This window comes from Phyllobates terribilis, unplaced genomic scaffold, assembly GCF_046119375.1.
Source record: "Phyllobates terribilis strain yellow unplaced genomic scaffold, ASM4611937v1 Scaffold_11__3_contigs__length_659146591, whole genome shotgun sequence".
Lineage (NCBI taxonomy): Eukaryota > Metazoa > Chordata > Amphibia > Anura > Dendrobatidae > Phyllobates > Phyllobates terribilis.
Window position 1 is genome coordinate 242,704,664 of NW_027362771.1, and position 22,918 is coordinate 242,727,581.

Genomic DNA, 22,918 nt, shown 5'->3' on the forward strand with positions numbered 1-22,918 from the left:
GTCAAGAGCTTCCATTTTTAAATATTTCCTATTATTTTATTCATTTTTCCATACTTTTTAGTTCTGTAGATTATACCACTCAAAATCTGTAATTACATACAGTAATTCACACTAAAGAGATGACCATAAATATTATGCGTTGAAATCCTTAATTTGGCTTCCCAATAATTCAGCCAAATAACTTCACTTTTTTTCAAACACAACTACAGAAGACTATATATTATTTTGACTTTTTACTTAAAATGTAACCTTTCCTATAGTTTTTATTTCATAAATAAATAGTACACATTAATATAAGCAACTTTGTAATATAACTGATCAGAGAAATTTACTTATTTCTCCTACTGGACTGATCTTTAATTTTAAAAATTCTCAATTCACAGGTAAAATCTGTTTTCAGTGAAGACAGATTTTGGATTACTGAGATAGGAGATTGCAATTGGTGTTCATACAGATCTGATTAGCGGAGGGAGCGCCAGAGGCAAAGCTTCTTCCTCCTCCTCCCCTCTCATCTTCATAGAATCTTATCAGCTGCAGCTGCCACCTTCTATCTCAGTATGGGAAATTCTGTTTTTACCGAATACAGATTTTACCCGTGAATTGAGAATTTTGAATGTCATGGCGGTAAATCGCACAAATTCCCGGTGCCATTCGACTCACTGCCTTCGATGTACTGCTTATCCTCATGTGAGGCTGCCGCTCCTCATTCTGCATTAACTGTGCTGCATATCCCAGATGTCGCAACATGGCTATAGGGGGCATGGCCAGATCCTGCAGGAATTTAACCCTGCTGAGTCTTGCAGGGTTTGGATTCCCCAGCCAATCACCAACGAGCAGATGCTATATCAGGCAGCGCCGCCCTCCACACCTTGCATGAGCTTAGTTTCTAGAGTATTTTGTCTCTAGTTTTCTGCTAAGGTGTACCTTTGTTTAGTCTCCTCTGTTATTAACCCGCCTTTTCTACTCGTCTGTTCTGATTTCTCCATTTGACCATGGATTTGTTTGTGAACTCGTGCTACCTGACCCATTCCTGGACCTTCTGACTATGCCTCCATATCATCCCTCAGTACCTGGCATACCTGCTCTGACCCGAGGGTGAGCTGTTGCAGGTCTGGACACTGCCCTGAAGTGATACCTGGTGGCTATCCTGTGGCCAAAGCCTATCCTCACCATAAGAGGCACTATTGAAAATGGGGAGCCACTTAGTCACTCCCCTCCAGGGTAAGGCCCGGCCAGTGGCACAGTATATCCACACCAACCAGCGTTAAATTTGAAATGAACGATAAGCCCATGGTGAGAATGATGCAGTTTTCTCTGATAAGGTATATTACAAAGATACTTAATTTCATGTATAATATTGATTTATGAAATAAATTAAAACAATGGTTACTCTTCAAAGCCTCTTTTCAAATATTTGACAGCTTGCTCTTCTTCGTATTAATTCTGATTTAAAAGAATTATGTTGCGTACGTTTTCAAACAAGGTTTAGGTTTAGTAGTTCAGCTTCCCAAATGGCATTGACAACTCATCTTTACTGAGAACATGCTAACAAATAAGGAATAACTTCACAATTTGTGTTTATTTTATACCATATTGTGATATGCTTGAAAATGTATATGGTCCTTGCTTGAATAAATGCTGTAATCGATTTGAAGTAAAACAAATGTGTCAGCTGTGAGCATAAAGTGTGGCCACCAAATGCATAACCCATATGTTTTTTATTTAAAGGAAATTTTGTTATGACTCACTGACATTTTTTATAATGTTTTCCATTTTCCAAAACCCTAAATTTTTAAATGATCTACCACAAATTGTTTCAAGGATGTGTAAATGGGAAATATCATTCATTTAGAACAACTGCATCCAAGGATTTCTTTTTTATATTGACAATTAGGTTTTGTCAAGATTGTACACAGAATTCTGTAATTATTCGATGCAAACGCATAATCTACTGACTAACTGCGAATTTGTGCTCGGTTGGAAACTTACGGAAATTCATTAGAGAGACAGAGTTGAAAAATATGTATAGAAAGATCCTAATTAAAAAAGATCTATCAGTTCTAATGATACTAAAGAAAAAGAAACATGTAAAATAATTATTTCTAAATAATTAGTTCAAGTCAGTGTAGAATAAACTAAAGCAAAGTTAACATTTTTGGGAAAACACAACCAAATAATATTATACAGAGTGACAACAACAACAACAAAAAAACTGAAATGAATGTTACAAGACAATATTCATAACTTTTTGCCACATTAATGTTCTAAATAATATAGCCATACACTGCCATAAGAAAATTCCAAAAGATACATTTTTCTGCTGATTGATTTACAACCAAATGTCTTAGCAATTTTATTGCTTTTTAGAATTTACTCATGATATATTGGTAAACGTACTCATGTTGTAAATAACAAGGATTTTAGTGGAGTTTCCATAGAAAGTCACAAACCCAACATTGAGGACACATGATGAGCATATCTGGATTTAAAGCTGGATTGATTATGCCTATACTAATCAAGCTTTGAATTTTCTGAGAGATTTGTTTCATATTGTTTATGAAAGATATTACAACATTGAAATGCAGATACTCACACAAACTAACATTTCTATTGCTATTTTTTCTGAAGTAGAAGAATGATTAATTCTACATCTTAATTATTGGACTCTTCATTAAGGGGCCAAATAGTTTTTACAAAATGAACAATAGCATTGTATATTGATGATAATTACGGTTTAGCTTTAAAAATGTATTCCTCTTGTTGCTCAAATTTCATTTTTCTTTGTTATTAAACACTTATTTGGCGTGCTTTACCAGATTTTTATTGAATAAAATCTTTTTCCAATAGGCTGAATGCTTTTCACCCAACTACATGATAAACATATATGCCTGCTACAGCCATACGTGCATGTTTGTTTTAATGAGGAGAAAGAAATTAGCCACTGTTGGACACATTTTGAATGGCATACCATTATATACACTAGATCATTAGCCAATCCAACCAAAATAAATGGTTTGGACATTTTTTATTGATTTGTAATTTGTTTATTTCAACATACACTGTGTTCCAAATTATTATGCAAATAATATTTTCACAGATTTTCCCAAATTACCTATATGAATTGCAGTCATTGTAATTTTCCAGTCAAATAACTATTAGAGTACAATTGAAAGGTTTTTGTACAAACTGCCTATGATAACAGTATATTTTTAAAAAAATAAAAAACTCAAACTGCACTCAAAATGCATGTTCCAAATTATTATGCACAGCAGATTTTCAACCTTTTCATTTTAATAAAGAACAAAAAATTGTCATTTTTGAAATTATAAGCATTAGCAGGTTATTACAAACTGAAATCAAACAGTTTTCAACTCAAAACTTTATTCTAGGTGATGTTACATTTGCACATAGGACCGCTTGTACAAAAGGAGCTTCTGAACTCTCTCGTCCATTGAATTTGTCAGGTTTTGGATGGTTTCTGCTTCAATTGTTTTGCATGAGGACAGAATACCCTCCCAGAGCTGTTGCTTAGATGTGACACTCCTTTTGATGATGCTCCAGAGGTTCTCAATGGGGTTGAGGTCAGAGGAGCATGGGTGCCACACCATAAGTTTGTCCCCTTTTATGCCCATAGCAGCCAGAGATGCAGATGTGTTATGTGCAGCATGAGACCGTGCATTATCATGCATGAAAATGATCTTGCTGCGGAATGCACGGTTCTTCTTCTTGAACCATGGCAGGAAGTGCTGTTTGATAAAATCAACATACATTATGGAGTTCATATTTACCCCTTCAGGGATCCTAAAAAGGGCCGACAATCTCTCTCCCCATGATTCCAGCCCAAAACATTACTCCACCTCCTCCTTGTTAGCGCCATAGCCGTGTTTGCATGGGGTGTCCATCAACCAGCCAACCTCCACTCCATCCATCTGGACCATCGATATCATTTTATGCATGATAATGCCCCGTCTCATGCTGCACATAACACATCTGCATCTCTGGCTGATATGGGCATAAAAGGGGACAAACTTATGGTGTGGCACCCATGCTCCCCTGACCTCAACCCCATTGAGAACCTCTGGAGCATCATCAAAATGAGTGTCTATGATGGCGGGAGGCAGTTCACATCTAAGCAACAGCTCTGGGAGGGTATTCTGTCCTCATGCAAAACAATTAAAGCAGAAACCATCCAAAACCTGACAAATTCAATGGACGAGAGAGTTCAGAAGCTCCTTTCGAACATGGGGTCCTACAGTGCCTACAAGTAGTATTCAACCCCCTGCAGATTTAGCTGGTTGACACATGCGGAATTAACTTGGCATTGTGACATTTGTACTGTAGATCAGCCTGGAAGTGGGAAATGCACTGCAGCAAATTTTGTTTTTGTTTTTTATTTAATTTTTTTTTAAAAAACGTTAAACGTTAATTCAGAGTGTCATTTATTATTCAACCCCTCAAACCACAAGAATTCTGTTTGGTCCCCTTAAAGTATTAAGAAGTAGTTCAGGCACCAAGAATAATGAGCTTCACATGTGTGGATTAAAGATCTATTTTGCCAGCCTTTTCTGACTATTTAAGACCCTCCCCAAACTTGTGAACAGCACTCAGACATGGTCAATATGGGAAAGACAAAGGAGCATTCCAAGGCCATCAGAGACAAGATCATGGAGGGTCACAAGGCTGGCAAGGGGTACAAAACCCTTTCCAAGGAGTTGGGCCTTCCTGTCTCCACTGTTGGGAGCATCATCCGTAAGTGGAAGGCTTATGGAACTACTGTTAGCCTTCCACGGCCTGGACAGCCTTTGAAAGTGTCCTCCCGTGCCGAGGCCAGGCTTGTCCGAAGAGTCAAGGCTAACCCAAGGACAACAAGGAAGGAGCTCCGGGAAGATCTCATGGCAGTGGGGACATTGGTTTCAGTCAATACCATAAGTAACGTACTCCACCGCAATGGTCTCCGTTCCAGACGAGCCCGTAAGGTACCTTTACTTTCAAAGCGTCATGTCAAGGCTCATCTACAGTTTGCTCATGATCACTTGGAGGACTCTGAGACAGACTGGTTCAAGGTTCTATGGTCTGATAAGACGAAGATCGAGATCTTTGGTGCCAACCACACACGTGACGTTTGGAGACTGGATGGCACTGCATACGACCCCAAGAATACCATCCCTACAGTCAAGCATGGTGGTGGCAGCATCATGCTGTGGGGCTGTTTCTCAGCCAAGGGGCCTAGCCATCTGGTCCGCATCCATGGGAAGATGGAAAGCACGGCCTACCTGGAGATTTTGGCCAAGAACCTTCGCTCCTCCATCAAGGATCTTAAGATGGGTCGTAATTTCATCTTCCAACAAGACAACGACCCAAACCAAGGCCTGGTTCAAGAGGGAAAAAGTCAAGGTGTTGAAGTGGCCTAGTCAGTCTCCTGACCTTAACCCAATTGAAAACTTGTGGAAGGAGCTCAAGAATAAAGTCCACATGAGACACCCAAAGAACCTAGATAACTTGGAGAAGATCTGCATGGAGGAGTGGGTCAAGATAACTCCACAGACCTGTGCCGGCCTGATCAGGTCTTATAAAAGACGATTATTAGCTGTAATTGCAAACAAGGGTTATTCCACAAAATATTAAACATAGGGGTTGTATAATAATTGACCCACACTTTTATGTTTTAAATTTAATAAAATTTAACTGAGCAACATAACTTTTTGGTTTGTAAGATTTATGCTTCTGTTCATAAAACCTACTCTCATTTGCAGTTTGAAGGCTCTAACTTATTTGCATCTTATCAAACCAGCTAAATCTGCAGGGGGTTGAATACTACTTGTAGGCACTGTATGTGCAAATGTAACATCACCTAGAATAAAGTTTTGAGTTGAAAACTGTTTGATTTCAGTTTGTAATAACCTGCTAATGCTTATAATTTCAAAAATGACCATTTTTTTGTTCTTTATTAAAATGAAAAGGTTGAAAACTCTGCTGTGCATAATAATTTGAGTGCAGTTTGAGTTTTTTCTTTTTTTTTTAAATATACTGTTATCAATGGCAGTTTGTACAAAATCCTTTCAATTGTACTCTAATAGTTATTTGACTGGAAAATTACAATGACTGCAATTCATATAGGTAATTTGGGAAAATCTGAGAAAATATTATTTGCATAATAATTTGTAACAGTGTAGAAATATAAATTTATATCCTTTAGCTTTATCTACTTGCAAGAGAATTTACACACTGTGGTGTGACCTAAAATTTAATGCACAGAAATGGGTGAAATGTTTAAATAGTTATAGAAATGCATTAACAATCCACAAACATTATGCTTTATTTGAAGATTTTCATGAATATTTGAAAATCTAAAATATACCATCAAGTCAACAATGACAGCTGAAATGCTTAATAGTTGGGTGACAACCTCCATAGCCAGAGTAAAGATTGCCATTTGTGGGTTTTCACTTTTTAAGGAAAAGAACATCTTGCCAACCATTAGGCATGGAGGTGGATCAATCATGCTTTAGGGTTGTGTTGCAACCAATGGCATGGGGAACATATCACGGGTAGAGGGAAGAATGGTTTCAATTAAATTTCAACAAATTCTTGATGCAAACATAACACCATTTGTAAAATAGCTGAAGTTGAAAAGAGGATGGGTTCTACAAATGGATAATGATCCTAAACACATGTCAAAATCCACTATAGACTACCTCAAAAGGTGCAAGCTAAAAAATTTACAATGGCCCCACAGTCCCCTGATCTGAACATCATTGAAAATCTGCTAGACAAAATAGCACTGCATGCAAGACAACCCAGGAATCTCACAGAACTGGAAGAATTTTCCAAGGAAGAAAGGATGAAAATTCCTTGAACAAGAATTGAAAAGGTCTTGTCTGGCTACAAAAAGCGTTTACAAGCTGTGAAGCTTTCAAAATGGGGTGCTACTATGTACTAACCATGCAAGGTGCCAAAACTTTTGCATTGGTACATTTTCCTTTTAGTAATTTTTAAAATGTAAAAGATGAAAATATATTCACTGCTCAAAAAAATAAAGGGAACACTCAAATAAGACATCCTAGATCTGAATGAATAAAATATTCTCATTGAATACTTTGTTCTGTACAAAGTTGAATGTGCTGACAACAAAATCACACAAAAATCATCAACGGAAATCAAATTTATTAACCAATGGAGGCCTGGATTTGGAGTCACCCCCAAAATTAAAGTAGAAAAACACACAACAGGCTGATCCAACTTTGATGTAATGTTCTTAAAATAAGTCAAAATGAGGCTCAGTATTGTGTGTGGCCTCCACATGCCTGTATGACCTCCCTACAATGCCTGGGCATGCTCCTGATGAGGTTGCGGATGGTCTCCTGTGGGATCTCCTCGCAGACCTGGACTAAAGCATCATCCGCCAACTCCTGGAACAGTCTGTGGTGCAATGTGATGTTGGTGGATGGAGCAAGACATAATGTCCCAGCTGTGCTCAATTGGATTCAGGTCTGGTGAACGGGCGGGCCAGTCCATAGCTTCAATGCCTTCATCTTGCATGAACTGCTGACACATTCCAGCCACATGAGGTCTGGCATTGTTCTGCATTCGAAGGAACCCAGGGCCAACCGCACCAGCATATGGTCTCACAAAGGGTCTGAGGATCTAATCTCGGTACCTAATGGCAGTCAGACTACCTCTGGCGAGCACATGGAGGGCTGTGCGGCCCTCCAAAGAAATGCCACCCCACACCATTACTGACCCACTGCCAAACCAGTCATGCTGAAGTATGTTGCTGGCAGCAGATCGCTCTCCATGGTGTCTCCAGACTCTGTCACGTCTGTCACATGTGCTCAGTGTGAACCTGCTTTCATCTGTGAAGAGCACAGGTTGCCAGTGGTGACTTTGCCAATCCTGGTGTTCTGTGGCAAATGCCAAGTGTCTTGCACGGTGTTGGGCTGTGAGCACAACCCCCATCTGAGGACGTCGTTGATTCACAATCAGTGTTGCTTCATAACTGGACAGGTAGATTTCACAGAAGTGTTATTGACTTGGAGTTACATTGTGTTGTTTAAGTCTTCCCTTTATTTTTTTGAGCAGTGTATATTTTTTGCCTACAATAGAAAGGAAATGTGTCATTTTTAACTTTAGGCCTTTTAGAGATCATTTCATCTTCAACTTGCTTAACTGTTCACAATAACAGTAAATTTGACCAGGGATGCCAAAACTTTTACATACTGCTGTACTTATAAACACCTGATTATGGTTTATTTCTTGCAAGTACATTAAAGAATATGAGCAACAAATTTATGAAGCCACTTTGCCACTTTTTAGAACTCATAAAAATTAGTGATGAGTGAGAACTAAAATGCTCGGGTACTCGCTGCTCGGGTCGAACAAATTGGAATGCTTGAGTCCTCGGTCCAAGTAACGAGCCCAAAGTAAATCTATGGGAAACTCGAGCATTTTTCCGACGGCTGCCCCTGGCAGGCTGCAGAGGGCCTAAAAATTGCCCAAATCTATGGGAACAGTGCTCAAATGACATGGGAACAGACTGGGGAAGACCCCCTGGAATCATTTCTGACTCCCAGTTCACTGCTGTCACCAACGTTGTCATAAGTATTATGCCACTTTTACAGACTCACAATTAAACATGCAAGACGAAACCAACATGGATTTTCCTGGGAAATATGTTAAGGAACATCCTTTACAGGGTAATGACTTGTATATAAGGAAAAATAAATAATCAAAAACAAAAATGCTCCTCCACACCTTGGGCTATGTTCACACGTAGCATTTTTGATGCTTTTTTGAACTTTTGCATTGCTTTCAAATTCATTCACCTAGAAATGCCATTTTAACATTTTACAACCTTATCTGGCCATGTGGTGTGTGACACATCATCAGATACATCCTGATTCATTTATGATGGAGGGACTCTGAAAGTCACAAACCTATTTTTATAGGGCCATCAGGTGGCCCTTACTATTCTTAAAGGGCCAGCAGTCGGCCCTCGCTATTGTTAGAGAGCCATCAGCTGGCTATGCTTTGTTGTTCCTATTATTAACGAGTGGGTCTCCTATACTGTTATTGCGTATGCAGTGACTTCAAGGGCTGTCAAAAATTTGGATGCACTCCAATGCCCCTTACAAGAGACATAGAGGTTAGAGAGCCTCCTTAAAACAATGTTCCCAGTATTAGGAAGAGGGTCTCCCATAGTGTTTGCCTATGCAGTGAAGCAACGCTTGCCAAACATTTGGAGGCACTCCAAAGCTCCTTGCAAGAGACGTAGAGGTCAGAGAGCCTCCTAAAAACAATGCTCCCATTATTAGGAAGTGGTTCTCCTATAGTGTTTGCCTATGCAGTGTAGCAAGGGCTACCAAAAATTTGGAGGTACTCCAGTGCCCCTTGCAATAGATGTAGAGGTCAGAGAGCCTCCTAAAAACAATGTTCCCATTATTAGGAAGGGGGTCTCCCATAGTGTTTGCCTATGCAGTGAAGTAATTGCTACCAAAAATTTGGAGGAACTCCAATGCCCCTTGCAAGAGACATAGATGATTGTTGATATGGTACATATGGTGGTGATATGGTGGTGGAGGATGAGGATGGGGAGAAGGAGGAGGACAAGAGCAAATAGACAAAATCAGGAAGTGTATACCCATGTCTGGGTGTGAAGACAGAGGTGCAAGGTAATAGATTTAGACCTCCTCCAAAAATGACACTGGATTTGAGTTTATGTTACGCTGCTATCATTCGGTGGTGTTAAGAAGTCTGGCCCAATCCAGCGCTTGTTCATTTTTATAAGAGTCAGCCTATCAGCATTTTCAGTTGACAGGCGAATGTGCCTATTGGTTATAATTCCACCAGCGGCACTAAAAACGCGCTCTGACAAAACGCTAGTGGCAGGGCAGGCCAGGACCTCCAAAGATTAGAGAACCAGTTCATGCCCCATGTCCAGCTAGGATACCTAATAATTATAAGGCACAGAGGAATCACGGAGGACGTTGGTACAGTCGGCAAGGTACTCCCTCACCATCTTCCGAAACTTTGCACTCCTTGTGAGAGTACCCCCCAGCTTCAGGGCCTGTTTAATGGGAGGGTCTGAGAAAACTGTCCCAGAACTTTGACAGTGTTCCTCTGCCTCTGCTGGATTGCATTTGTGGCTCTCTCGCCTGTACTCCTTGGCTGTCCAGCGAACTGTGACTTCTGCCTCCAGTGTTTTCAGATGGGAATTTTTTCACTAATTCCACAAAAAGGGCCTTCTCGTACTGCACCATTTTATTAGGCCTGTTCTGCACAGGAATAAGAGACAGAAAGTTCTCCCTGTAGCATGGGTCTAGAAGCATCACCAACCAGAAATGACTGTCACCAAAAATTTGGACAACGTCAGGGTCACGGGAAAGGCAGCATAACATAAACTCAGCCATGTGTGCCAGACTGCTAACAGGCAACACTTCCGTGTCATCAAGAAGAGGACGACTGACCATGCTCTCCTCCTCCTCTTCCTCCTCCTCCCTGACCTCAGGCCATCCACGCTGAACAGATGTTAGTGCAGGTAGCACCGTCTATAGCGCATTAAACTAGCTCCTGTTCTTCCTCCTCCTCTTCCTCATTGTCACCCAATCCACGTTGGGATGAGATGAGGCTGGGGTGTGTAATCACCCTGTATGGTTCCTTGCTCCATCTCATTGTGCTCCGCCTTCAATGCATCCTCTTTCATTGAGAGCAGAGAACGTTTCAGAAGACAGAGAAGAGGGATGGTGATGCTAATTATGGCGCCATTGCCACTCACCATCTTGGTGGAGTCCTGAAAGTTTTGGAGGTTGATACAGATGTCTGACATCCATGTCCAGTCCTGAGGATTTATGTGTGGTGTCTGACTTGAATATCGACGGCCTTCTTGATGCAGGTAGTCAACAACTGCCCTCTTCTGCTCACAAATCCTTCCCAACATCTGCAATGTAGAGTTCCAACGCGTGGGGACATCACACATGAGTCAGTGAGCCGGAAGCTGCAAACGCTGCTGAAGCATGGCAAGAGCTGTGGAAGCTGTAGCTGACTTTCTAAAATGGGCACCCAGGCGGCGTACTTTGACAAGAAGATCTGACAGATTTGGGTTGGTTTTGAGAAACCGCTGAACCACGAGGTTTAGCACAGGGGCCAGGCATGGCACGTGTGTGAGCTCGCCTCGTCTCAGAGCCGCCACCAGGTTCCCGGCCATTGTCACACACGACCATGCCTGGCTGTAAGTTCAGCGGTGTCAGCCACAGATCTGCCTGCTCTTTCAGAGCTGTCCACAACTCTTCAGCGTTGTGTGGTTTGTCACTTAAGCATATTAGCTTCAGCACAGCCTGTTGATGCTTGGCCGAGGCAGTGCTGCATTGCTTTCAACTTGCGACTGATGTGGTAATTTCGGAGATGGATGCTGAAGAGGAGGAGGTGCAGGAGCTGTAGAATGTGGGGGCAACCCTGATTGATCCAGGGCCAACAATCCTCAGTGTCGGGAGGACGTGTTCCATCCCAAGGTCCGACTGGGTCCCAGCTTCCACTATGTTAACCCAGTTTACCATCAGCGAGATGTACCGTCTCTTCTTTCATGTGTCCGTGGTTAGGTGGACTCTCCCAGCATCTGCGTTGTTGAGGGCATGGCTAATTTTGTGGGACACGTGCTCGTGTAATGCGGGGACGGCTCACTGGGAGAAATAGTGGCGGCTGGGGACCGAGTACCGAGGGACGGCCGCCGCCATGAGTTTGCGGAAAGCTGCCGTTTGTTAGAACACTCCTGTTTGTTCTTTTCCATCTTGTGTTTTGCGGACCCGTGACCATCTGCCTTTATATTCCAGCTCCACCCTTTTGGCTGTGCTGGACTTTAGTGTTTGACTGTTTCTCTAGCCAGGTGCTTCAGTCCCTTTCTCTGTCAATTCGCTTGGTCCTTCTTGGACCTCTAGTACCTTTTTGTCAGTTTATCTTTTTGTGTTCTGCAACAGATTCTCTGTTTAGGAGGTGTCCCATTTTTGTCCCAGTCCTTAGTACTTTTAGGGACCCCTCCCCTTATGATATAGGTCTTTGTTCCGGCTAGCCAAGGACAAAGGCGGGTCTGTTCGCTAGGAACAGGCAGCCCTCTACATCGTAGGGATTCAGCTTAGTCTTACTGTAGGGACAGCTTTCCCCCATCTTTCCTTAGTACTTCTTGAAGATCATAACAGTAAGTCCTGGCCAAAAAAGTAAAAGGAAAGAAATTCGGGTATCAGTATGGTTTTCGTCCAGAATTTGGGTCACCGCTTGCAGGGATTATCTCACAGGTGGCCGAGCTACAGCAACACGTGAGTGGCTGTTCTGGAGCGCATTTTGTGGAACCCAAGGTAGGACTGCCTGATGTTTTTAATGGTAAACAGCAAGATTTTTTTTCCTTTAAAAATGCTTGTTTGTTATATTTTTGTTTGAGACCAAAGTCCTCTGGGAATGAATCACAGCGCATTGGTTTTATTATGTCACTTTTGCGCAATGAACCACAGGGGTGGGCCTTTTCTCTCCAACCTAATGATCCATGCTTGAGGTCTGTAGAAGAATTTTTTTCTGCTATGGGTCTATTATATGATGATCCTGATAGAATCTCATCTGCTGAGACAGAACTCAGACGTTTGAATCAGGGGTCAGGTGATGTTGAAAATTATTGCACACACTTCAGAAGATGTGCTTCAGAAGTCGTATGGAATGATCCTGCTCTGAAATGTTTATTTCTTGCTGGTCTGAGTGAAAGGGTTAAGGATCTGCAAATTCCATTCCCTGCACCTGAGACTCTGCAGGATGCCATGCAATTAGCTGTTCGTGTGGACAAGAGGCTGATGTTCAGGCTGAATGAGGTAAAGACTCTTGTAATGTCAGGTCCTAGTCCCCAGAAAATCTGCTCAGATGGTGGAGAACCGATGGAGGTTGAGGCAATGTCACTCCACTCTCAGGAAAGAGAACGGAGGTTCGCTGAGGGATTGTGTCTTTATTGTGGTAAAGCTGACCATTTGATTAAGTATTGTGAGCTTCATTTAAGTAAAGAAAAAAAAGTCAGGTACTCCCGTATTGCTTGTTTACGCTCTGCAGTATTTCTTTCTGGGAGAACTACTTTGCAGGGAAATTTGATTGAATTTCAGGTATTTGTGGATTGTGGTTCAACACTTAATGTGATTGATAAAGGGATTTTGGAAAAACTTAACTTGAAATCCAGACCTTTGTCATTACCTATTTCTGTGATTGCAATTAATAACACTCCCTTGAAATGCATCACTCACAAGGTTACTGCATTTCCCCTCACTATCAATGGAGTTCATCAAGAAATTTGGGACTTGGTAGTATTAGATAATTTACCCTCTCCGCTTGTTCTAGGATTGCCTTGGTTAAAACTGCACAATACTTTACTGGACTGGTCTACTAATGTGATTAAGTCTTGGAGACCGAAGTGCTATGATAAATGTTGTAATGGTTGCATTGCGGCTGTGGAAAAAGGGGAATTGCCGCTACCTATTCAAGATTTTTGGAGGGTTTCTTCAGAGGAGGACTCACAAGTTTTACCTCCTCATAGGGATTATGACTGCGCCATTGAGTTTGTTCCGGGAACTACTCCTCCCAAGAGTCACTTGTTTAATCTGACTATCCCTGAAAGAAAGGCCTTGGAGGAATACATACAGACTAGCCTGGCTGCTGGTCACATTAGACCTTCTAAGTCGCCTGTGGCAGTTGGATTTTTCTTTGTTAAAAAAAAGGACGGTGTTTACATCCATGTCTGGATTTTCGTGAAATTAATAAGATTACCGAACGCAATTCCTACCCATTGCCGTTAATTCATGACTTGTTTAACCAGTTAGTGGGGGCCAAGTGGTTCTCTAAAATTGATCTCCAGGGGGCATACAATTTGTTACGAGTGAAGGAGAGTGATGAATGGAAAATTGCCTTTAACACTCCGGTAGGTCATTTTGAGAATCGGGTGATGCCTTTTGGTCTTACCAATGCACCTGCATTTTTTCAGAACCTTATTAATGACATCCTGAGACCTTTGATTGGTAAGAATGTGGTTGTGTATTTGGATGACATTTTGATTTATTCACCAGATCTAGAGTACCATTGGCAGAGTGCATGTGCAGTTTTGCAGTTATTGAGTCATAATTCACTCTTTGCTAAGCTGGAGAAATGTGAGTTCGCTGTGCAGAAAATTAGTTTTTTTGGCTACATTGTCTCCAGCGAGGTCTTTGAGGTAGACCCTGTGAAGGTTCAGGCTGTGAGGAATGGCTTGGGCCTATTGGTTTGAAATCTATACAGAGATTTTGGGGTTTTGCCATTTATTACAGGAAATTCATTAAGAATTTTTCTGTAATTGTTAAACTTCTAACAGATCTCACCAGGAAAGGTGTGAATACGGTCCAATGGACTACTGAGGCCATTGAAGCGTTTAAGTATCTCAAAGAGAGGTTCAGTTCTGCCCCTATCCTTATGCAGCCTGATGAGACCAAGCATTTTTGGTCGAGGTTGATGCTTCATCGGTGGGGCTCGGAGCAGTTTTGTCTCAGGAGAACAGGCATGGAGTACATCCTCGTGCTTTCTTTTTGAAAAAATTTTCAGAAACCGAACTGAATTATGATATTGGAAATCGGGAGTTGCTGGCTATTAAACTTGCATTTGAACATTGGCGTCATTTTTTGGAAGGCGCTAGATTTCCTATTCAGGTGTTCACAGATCATAAGAATTTGATCTATCTGGATGCTGCGCTGGAATGCCAGTCAAGCTAGGTGGGCACTAGAGATGAGCAGTGTTCGACTCGAACTGTTCACCAATCTCAAATTCGAGCTGTTTTGGGCGGTGTTCGAGAAATTCGGCGAACACGAACAATTTGAAAAAAATTCGGCTGTTCGAGGTTATGTTCGATAACTGTTCATAACTTGATTTTTTCTCAGTAATGCTGAAAATTAATGTTAATACGCAGTTTGAGCGTTCAGCGGGTCGGGGGGAGGGGCAGGGGATGGATCTCTGCAGAAATAATGAAGATCTCCATTTTTTTTCTCTTTCCATCATTTACAGTGGGGAGGTGCAATCTGTCAGCCTATCAGCAGCGCACACACGGAGCGAACTGCTTTTTTTCACAAAAGCAAGGGCATGTGTCATTGGCTGTGTATGTAACATGTCCTTGCCCTATAAGACCCAGCCATTTTCCCCGTCGCCACCATTTTCTCACTGCTGCAGCTGCGTGTTAGACGGCACCGCTGTTGCTGTGTGCGCTATAATTTGAGTGTTAATTTCAAGCCAATTTTCGCACAAATCTACAGATAGCTTGGGAGTAGGGAATAGTTGTGATTGCAGTCCTTTAGAGGACTAGGTTACATCATTTCCTACGACGTTTATCAGGCAGGTCTGTGCTCTTAAATAGATAGGTTGGGAGTAAAGACTAATTGTAATTGCAGTCCTTTTGAGGGCTAGGTTACATCAGTTCCTATCACTTTTATCAGGCAGGTCTGTGCTCTTAAATAGATAGGTTGGGAGTAAAGACTAATTGTAATTGCAGTCCTTTTGAGGGCTAGGTTACATCAATTCCAATCACTTTTATCAGGCAGGTCTGTGCTCTTAAATAGTTAGGTTGGGAGTAAAGACTAATTGTAATTGCAGTCCTTTTGAGGGCTAGGTTACATCAATTCCTATCACTTTTATCAGGCAGGTCTGTGCTCTTAAATAGATAGGTTGGGAGTAAAGACTAATTGTAATTGCAGTCCTTTTGAGGGCTAGGTTACATCAGTTCCTATCACTTTTTGCCAGGCAGGTCTGTGCCAGTGCTGTGCAAGTTTTTTTCACAGCATTTGGCTAAATCTGGTTAAGCAAATCCTTTTTGGCCTCTTGCAGTGTGTGTTAGTCAGTGGTGTAGCCTATCTGTGTTGAAAGCTACACCAACTGTGTATAGAATACAAATTTTTTTACTGCACCTAGCCAAGTAAAACCTTTTGGGCACAAAAGGTTAGTCCATCTATACTAACCTCCACCAGGTTGCAAATTGAAAATAATTTTTATCTGCATCTTGCTCTGGAAAAATATTTGGGCTTGGGCTTGTAGCAGTGTGTGGGAGTTGTTCTATTAGTCCATCTATACTAACCTCCACCAGGTTGCAAATTCAAAATAATTTTTATCTGCATCTAGCTCTGAATAAATATTTGGGCTTGGGCTTGTAGCAGTGTGTGGGACGTGTTCTATTAGTCCATCTATACTAACCTCCACCAGGTTGCAAATTCAAAATAATTTTATCTGCATCTAGCTCTGAATAAATATTTGGGCTTGGGCTTGTAGCAGTGTGTGGGACTTGTTCTATTAGTCCATCTATACTAACCTCCACCAGGTTGCAAATTCAATATAATCTTTTTCTGCATCTAGCTCTGAAAAAATATTTCGGCTTGTAGCAGTGTGTGAGACTTGTTCTATTAGTCCATCTATACTAACCTCCACCAGGTTGCAAATTCAAAATAATTTTTATCTGCATCTAGCTCTGAAAAAATATTTGGGCTTCGGCTTGTAGCAGTGTGTGGGACTTGTTCTATTAGTCCATCTATACTAACCTCCACCAGGTTGCAAATTCAAAATAATTTTTATCTGCATCTAGCGCTGAAAAAATATTTCTGCTTTGGTGTGTAGCATTGTGTGGGACTTGTTCTATTAGTCCATCTATACTAACCTCCACCAGGTTGCAAATTCAAAATAATTTTTAGCTGCATCTAGCTCTGAAAAAATATTTGGGCTTCGGCTTGAAGCAGTGTGTGGGACTTGTTATATTAGTCCATCTATACTAACCTCCACCAGGTTGCAAATTCAAAAGAACTTTTATCTGCATCTAGCTTTGAAAGCATATTTGGGCTTGGGCTTGTAGCAGTGTGTGGGACTTGTTCTATTAGTCCATCTATACTAACCTCCACCAGGTTGCAAATTCAAAATACTTTTTATCTGCATCTAGCTCTGAAAAAATATTTGGTCTTGGGCTTGTAGCAGTGTGTGGGACTTGTTCTATTAGTCCATCTATACTAACCTCCACCAGTTTGCAAATTCAAAATAATTTTTATCTGCATCTAGCTCTGAAAAAATATTTGGGCTTGTAGCAGTGTGTGGGACTTGTTCTATTAGTCCATCTATACTAACCTCCACCACCTGTGTATGTATTAAAATTGTTTTACTGCATCTAACCCAGCGAATACTTTTGGGCTAATACCCCAGTTTGGCCACTCAGCTCTGCTCGGTTCCCATCCATTGTTTTTTGTGCAAACAACTCAAGAGTTGTGAATTAGTTATCCACCAAAATGAGTGGAAAAAGGCCTGCTGCCGGTGGAAAGGGGAATAGGCATGTTGGGAAGGGGAAAAAAGGTTGTGTCCGTGGGGTAGGTGTTAAAGCAACAGTAACATCTGCAGAAGAAAGACCATCTTCCAGCCAAAGTAAGATGTCTACTTCTTTTAGCGGACAATGTGATAAGATCCCTTTCTTACGGCTACGCCAATCGCTACAAATTCCAGATGAGGCACAAAAACAGCAGGTGCTTCAACGGATATCAAGTGCTCCTTCAAGTGGGCTCTCCTCCACCTCAATTTCAACATCACCAATACTCCAGTCCTCAGAGGTGTCACCCCAATCGCACTTGCTTCCTCACAGCTCCCAAGTTTCCAGCTGCCCGTCTGAGTATGGGGTAGAACAGATGGTTGAGTCTGCAGAGGTGTTTACTCATACTATAGCCTGGGAATCAGAGGTCGGCTGCAGAGCTTTTGTGAATCCAGACGAGGAAATGATCTGCACTGATGCCCAGAATCTTTATGAGTCGGATCCAGGACCAGACGCAGAAGGTTCTGACCATAATGTAGACCCTCATTCCCAAACTGTAACTCCTGTTGGTGGAGACAATGAGGAAGACGATGATGAGACTCAAATACCTGATTGGAGCGACAACTTGAGTATTTTGTCAGGGCAGGAAGAGGTTGGCTCTGAGGATGACGGGTGTGATAACACATAGGGTGATGAAGACGAGGTTGGAGATCCCACTTTCTGTCAACCCACAGTCAGCCAGTCGATGAGGTCAGCAGAGGACGTGGAGGAGTATGCTAGTGACGACGAGGTCAGGTTGCGCCTTCCTGGACAGAGACATAGTACTGGAAGCACGTCAACAACTGCATCCTCAAACACAACTCTGCCTCTGACCACAAGTTGTGGTGGCTCTTCAGGTCGCATGGGTGCTAAGCCTTGCATAGCCTGGGCATTTTTTCAGATCGATAAGGATGACCCAACTCGTGTTATCTGTAACATTTGTCAGCAAAAGCTAAGTAGAGGCCAAAAAATACATAGTTTCAGTACTTCATGCATGAACCGGCACATGAATGTGAAGCATAAGTTGCAGTGGGAAGATCACTGTGCTACAATGCGGCCTAGCCAGCCGGGCCAACCACCGTCTGCCATATCTTGTGCATCCATGGCCTCTTCATCCTCTGTGACTGGGGGGACAGCAGTCAAACCTGTTTTGGGACGCAGACCTGCCACCACTTTACCCGCAACAGCCAGCGTGATTGGCAGGTCATCATTTTATTTGGAGGTGGAAACAGTAGCTGGAGTTCAGCGCTGTCTGACATCGATAGCACCACCTTTGGATCAAGGCAACCTAACATGTCTGCCTACATCTTCCTCACAGACCGGCAGTTTGCCAGGGACACCCTTCTCAACCCCGTCTAAGCACAACAGCCAGCCCTCGGTCCCTCAGATGTGGACAAGTAAAAGACCATTTCCTCCTAGCCATGAGAAAGCTAAGAGGTTGAATTTCACCATCTGCAAGCTCTTGGCTACATAAATGCTGCCTTTCCGCCTGGAGGACACAGAGGATTTTCGAGAACTTATGTCCGACACAGTGCCCCAGTACCAGATGCCCAGTCGGCACTACTTCTCAAAGAAAGGTGTGCCTGCGCTCCACCAGCATGTCGCACACAACATCACCGCTTCTTTGAGAAACTCTGTGTGTGACAGGGTGCATTTGACCACAGACACTTGGACAAGTAGGCATGGAGATGGGCGTTACATGTCACTGACTGGGCACTGGGTAACTATGGTGACAGCAGGACAAGGGGCTGCTGTCCAAGTCTTGCCGTCCCCACGAGTTGTGCGTCAATCCTCTTTATCTCAAAGTTCCTCTACTGCTTCTGCCTCCTCAACCTCCTCTCGGTCCTCCACCTGCACCCAAAGCCTGTCTGGTTATGCCTCAAGTTTTCTATCTGCGCAGAAGGGATCCTGCACACCTCCTTACTATGCTGGCAGCAGGGCTCAACGTCATCAGGCGGTTTTTACTTTCAAATGTCTGGGAAATGTGAGTCACACAGCTGAGGAGTTGTGGTCAGCTCTGGAGAACCAGTTTCATGAATGGTTGTCTCCACTGGACCTGAAACCAGGGAAGGCCGTGTGCGACAATGCTGCAAACCTAGGTGCGGCCTTTCGTTGGGGCAATGTCACACACGTGCCTTGTATGGCTCACGTGTTGAACCTGATTGTCCAGCAATTTTTAGCCCACTATCCCGGACTAGATGGCCTTCGGCAGAGGGCACGGTCGCTGTGTGCTCACTTCCGCCGTTCGCATCCCGCAGCTCAGCGACTTACATCTCTACAGAAGTCGTAGGGCCTGCCACTTCACCGGCTAAAATGCGATGTGCCTACCCAGTGGAATTCAACTCTGCACATGTTGCAGCGACTGTGGCAGCACCGACAAGCCCTGGTGCAATACGTTGTGACGTATAGCCTGGGCCAACGAGATCCAGAGGTGGGGAAAATCACGCTGGAGGAGTGGTCTCAGATCAGGGTCCTAGGCACCCTTCTGCACAGTTTTGACGAAGATGTTTAGTGCTGACGATGCCATTATCAGCATGACTTTTCCCGTGATTTACATGCTGGAGCACATGTTAAACAGAATTCGGAGTCAGGTGGTGGCACAAGAGGAGGTGGAGGAAGTAGAGGAGGAGGAGTTGTATGCGGAAGGGCTAACATCTGCAAGGTCCAGACGGTCGGCAGCCCCAAGGCGGTAGGCATGTGAGGGTGGGGGAGATGGTTTTACCAGGGCGCATCGTAGCAGCCAAACTAGTGAGGAAGGTGCAGGAGCCCAGAAAGAAGTGGAGGATGAACTGATGGAAGACTCATCAGATGAGGGAGACCTTGATCACATTTCTGTTGTGCGAGGTTGAGGGGAGAGGGCAGAGGAAGGAAGCATGATTGTTACCTCACCACCAACACAACAGGGATTTGGTGCTCCTGGATGTGCAAGACACATGAGTGCCTTCTTGCTGCACTACCTGCAACATGACCCCCGAATTGTGAGAATTAGAAATAATCCTGACTACTGGGTTGCCACACTGTTAGATCCCAGGTACAATAGTAAATTTGCAGAAATTATTCCTGCCATAGAAAGAGATGCATGCATGCAGGAGTATCAGCAGAGACTGTTGCAGAATCTTACATGTGCTTTTCCACAAAACACTAGTGGTACACGTAGTGAATCTCACAGTTCCAAGTTGCCAACCTTGGGACCGTCGAGTGTTCAGCACTCAAAACGTAACAGAAACACAGTATTTGCTGGTAACATCAATTTTGCGGAATCATTTCACCACTTTTTTAGCCCATCCTTTGCAAGGCCACAGGAGACAAGAAGTCAGACACATAGTCAACGCCTAGAGACGATGGTACAGGAGTATCTCCAAGTAAACATTGAAGCCATGACTGTGTCACTGGACCCTTGCTCTTTTTGGGCTTCCAATCTGGATAAATGGCCAGAGCTCGCCACTTTCGCCTTGGAGATCTTGTCATGCCCCGCAGCCAGCGTTCTGTCAGAAAGTGTGTTCAGCGCCACTGGTGGTGTGCTGACAGATAAGCGCACGGCGCTCTCCACTGTTAATGTAGACAGACTCACGTTCATAAAGATGAACAAATCATGGATCTGAAACGACTTTTCTACCCCTGTGTCATCCTGGGGAGAGTAAAAGCTTGATGATTTGTTAAAATCACCTCACCAACCGTTTTAAGCTTTCAAATTACTAATCATGTACATCTGTATCTTGGCTGGAAAATAATTTGGGCCTTGTAGCAGTGTGCAGTGCTGATTCTATTAGGCCATCTATACTAAACTACACCAGATTTAAAATTACTAATCATGTTTATCTGTATCTTGGCTGGAAAATAATTTGGGCATTGTAGCAGTTTGCAGTACTGATTCTATTAGGCCATCTATACTAAACTCCACCAGATTTAAAATTACTATTCATTTTTATCTGTATCTTGGCTGGAAAATAATTTGGGCCTTGTAGCAGTTTGCAGTACTGATTCTATTAGGCCATCTATACTAAACTCTACCAGATTTAAAATTACTAATCATGTTTGTCTGTATCTTGGCTGGAAAATAATTTGGGTCTTGTAGCAGTTTGCAGTACTGAATCTATTAGGCCATCTATACTAAACTCCACCAGATTTAAAATTACTAATCATGTTTATCTGTATCTTGGCTGGAAAATAATTTGGGCCTTGTAGCAGTTTGCAGTACTGATTCTATTAGGCCATCTATACTAAGCTCCACCAGCTTTCAAATTAATACTAATTTTTAGCTGCATCTAGCCCGGAAAATAATTTTGGGGCTCCTAGATGCGCAAGTCACATGAGTGCCTTCTTGCTGCATTACCTGCAACATGACCCTCAGATTGTCAGAATTCAAAATAATCTTGACTACTGGGTTGCCACACTCTTAGATCCCCCACACTCTTCGATCAACCTTTTCATTTTAATAAAGAGCAAAAAAATGGTCATTTTTGAAATTATAAGCATTAGCAGGTTATTAGAAACTGAAATCAAACAGTTTTCAACTCAAAACTTTATTCTAGGTGATGTTACATTTGCACATATAACCCCTTGTTTGAAATGACCATTGAATTTGTCAGGTTTTGGATGGTTTCTGCTTCAATTGTTTTGCATGAGGACAGAATACCCTCCCAGAGCTGTTGCTTAGATGAGAACTGCCTCCCACCATCATAGATACTCCTTTTGATGATGCTCCAGAGGTTCTCAATGGAGTTGAGGTCAGGGGAGCATGGGGGTCACACCATAAGTTTGTCCCCTTTTATGCCCATATCAGCCAGAGATGCAAATGTGTTATGTGCAGCATGAGACGGTGCAATATCATGCATGAAAATGATCTTGCCGCGGAATACACGGTTCTTCTTCTTGAACCATGGCAGGAAGTGCTGTTTGAGAAACTCCACATACATTATGGAGTTCATCTTTACCCCTTCAGGGATCCTAAAGGGGCCGACAATCTCTCTCCCCATGATTCCAGCCCAAAACATTACTCCACCTCCTCCTTGTTGGCGCCGTAGCCGTGATTGCATGGGGTGTCCATCAACCAGCCATCCTCCACTCCATCCATCTGGACCATTGAGCGTTGCACGGCACTCATCGGTGAACAAAACAGTTTTGAAGTCAGTCTTCATGTATTGTTTGGCCCACTGGAGCCGTTTCTGCTTGTGTACAGTGGATAGAGGAGGTTGACAGGATGGCTTACGCACAGCTGCAAACCTCTGAAGGACCCTGCAACTTGTTGTTCGGGGGACGTTGGAGGCACCAGCAGCTTCAAAAACTTGTCTGCTGCTATGACAAGGCTTTTTTGCCACTGCTCTTTTAATCTGACGTAATTGCCTGTAGGAAAGAGTCCTTAATTTTCCCTTATCAGCACGCACACGTGTGTTCTGTGAATCAGCTACATGCTTCTTGATTGTGCGATGATCAGGATGAAGTGTCTTGGCAATGTTGATTGTAGTCATGCCTTGACCTAAACACTCCACAATTTGTTGCTTCTCAGTAGCCGACACATCCTTTTTCTTTCCCATTTTGGCAGAAAATGTAGGCTGCTTAATAATGTGGGACAGC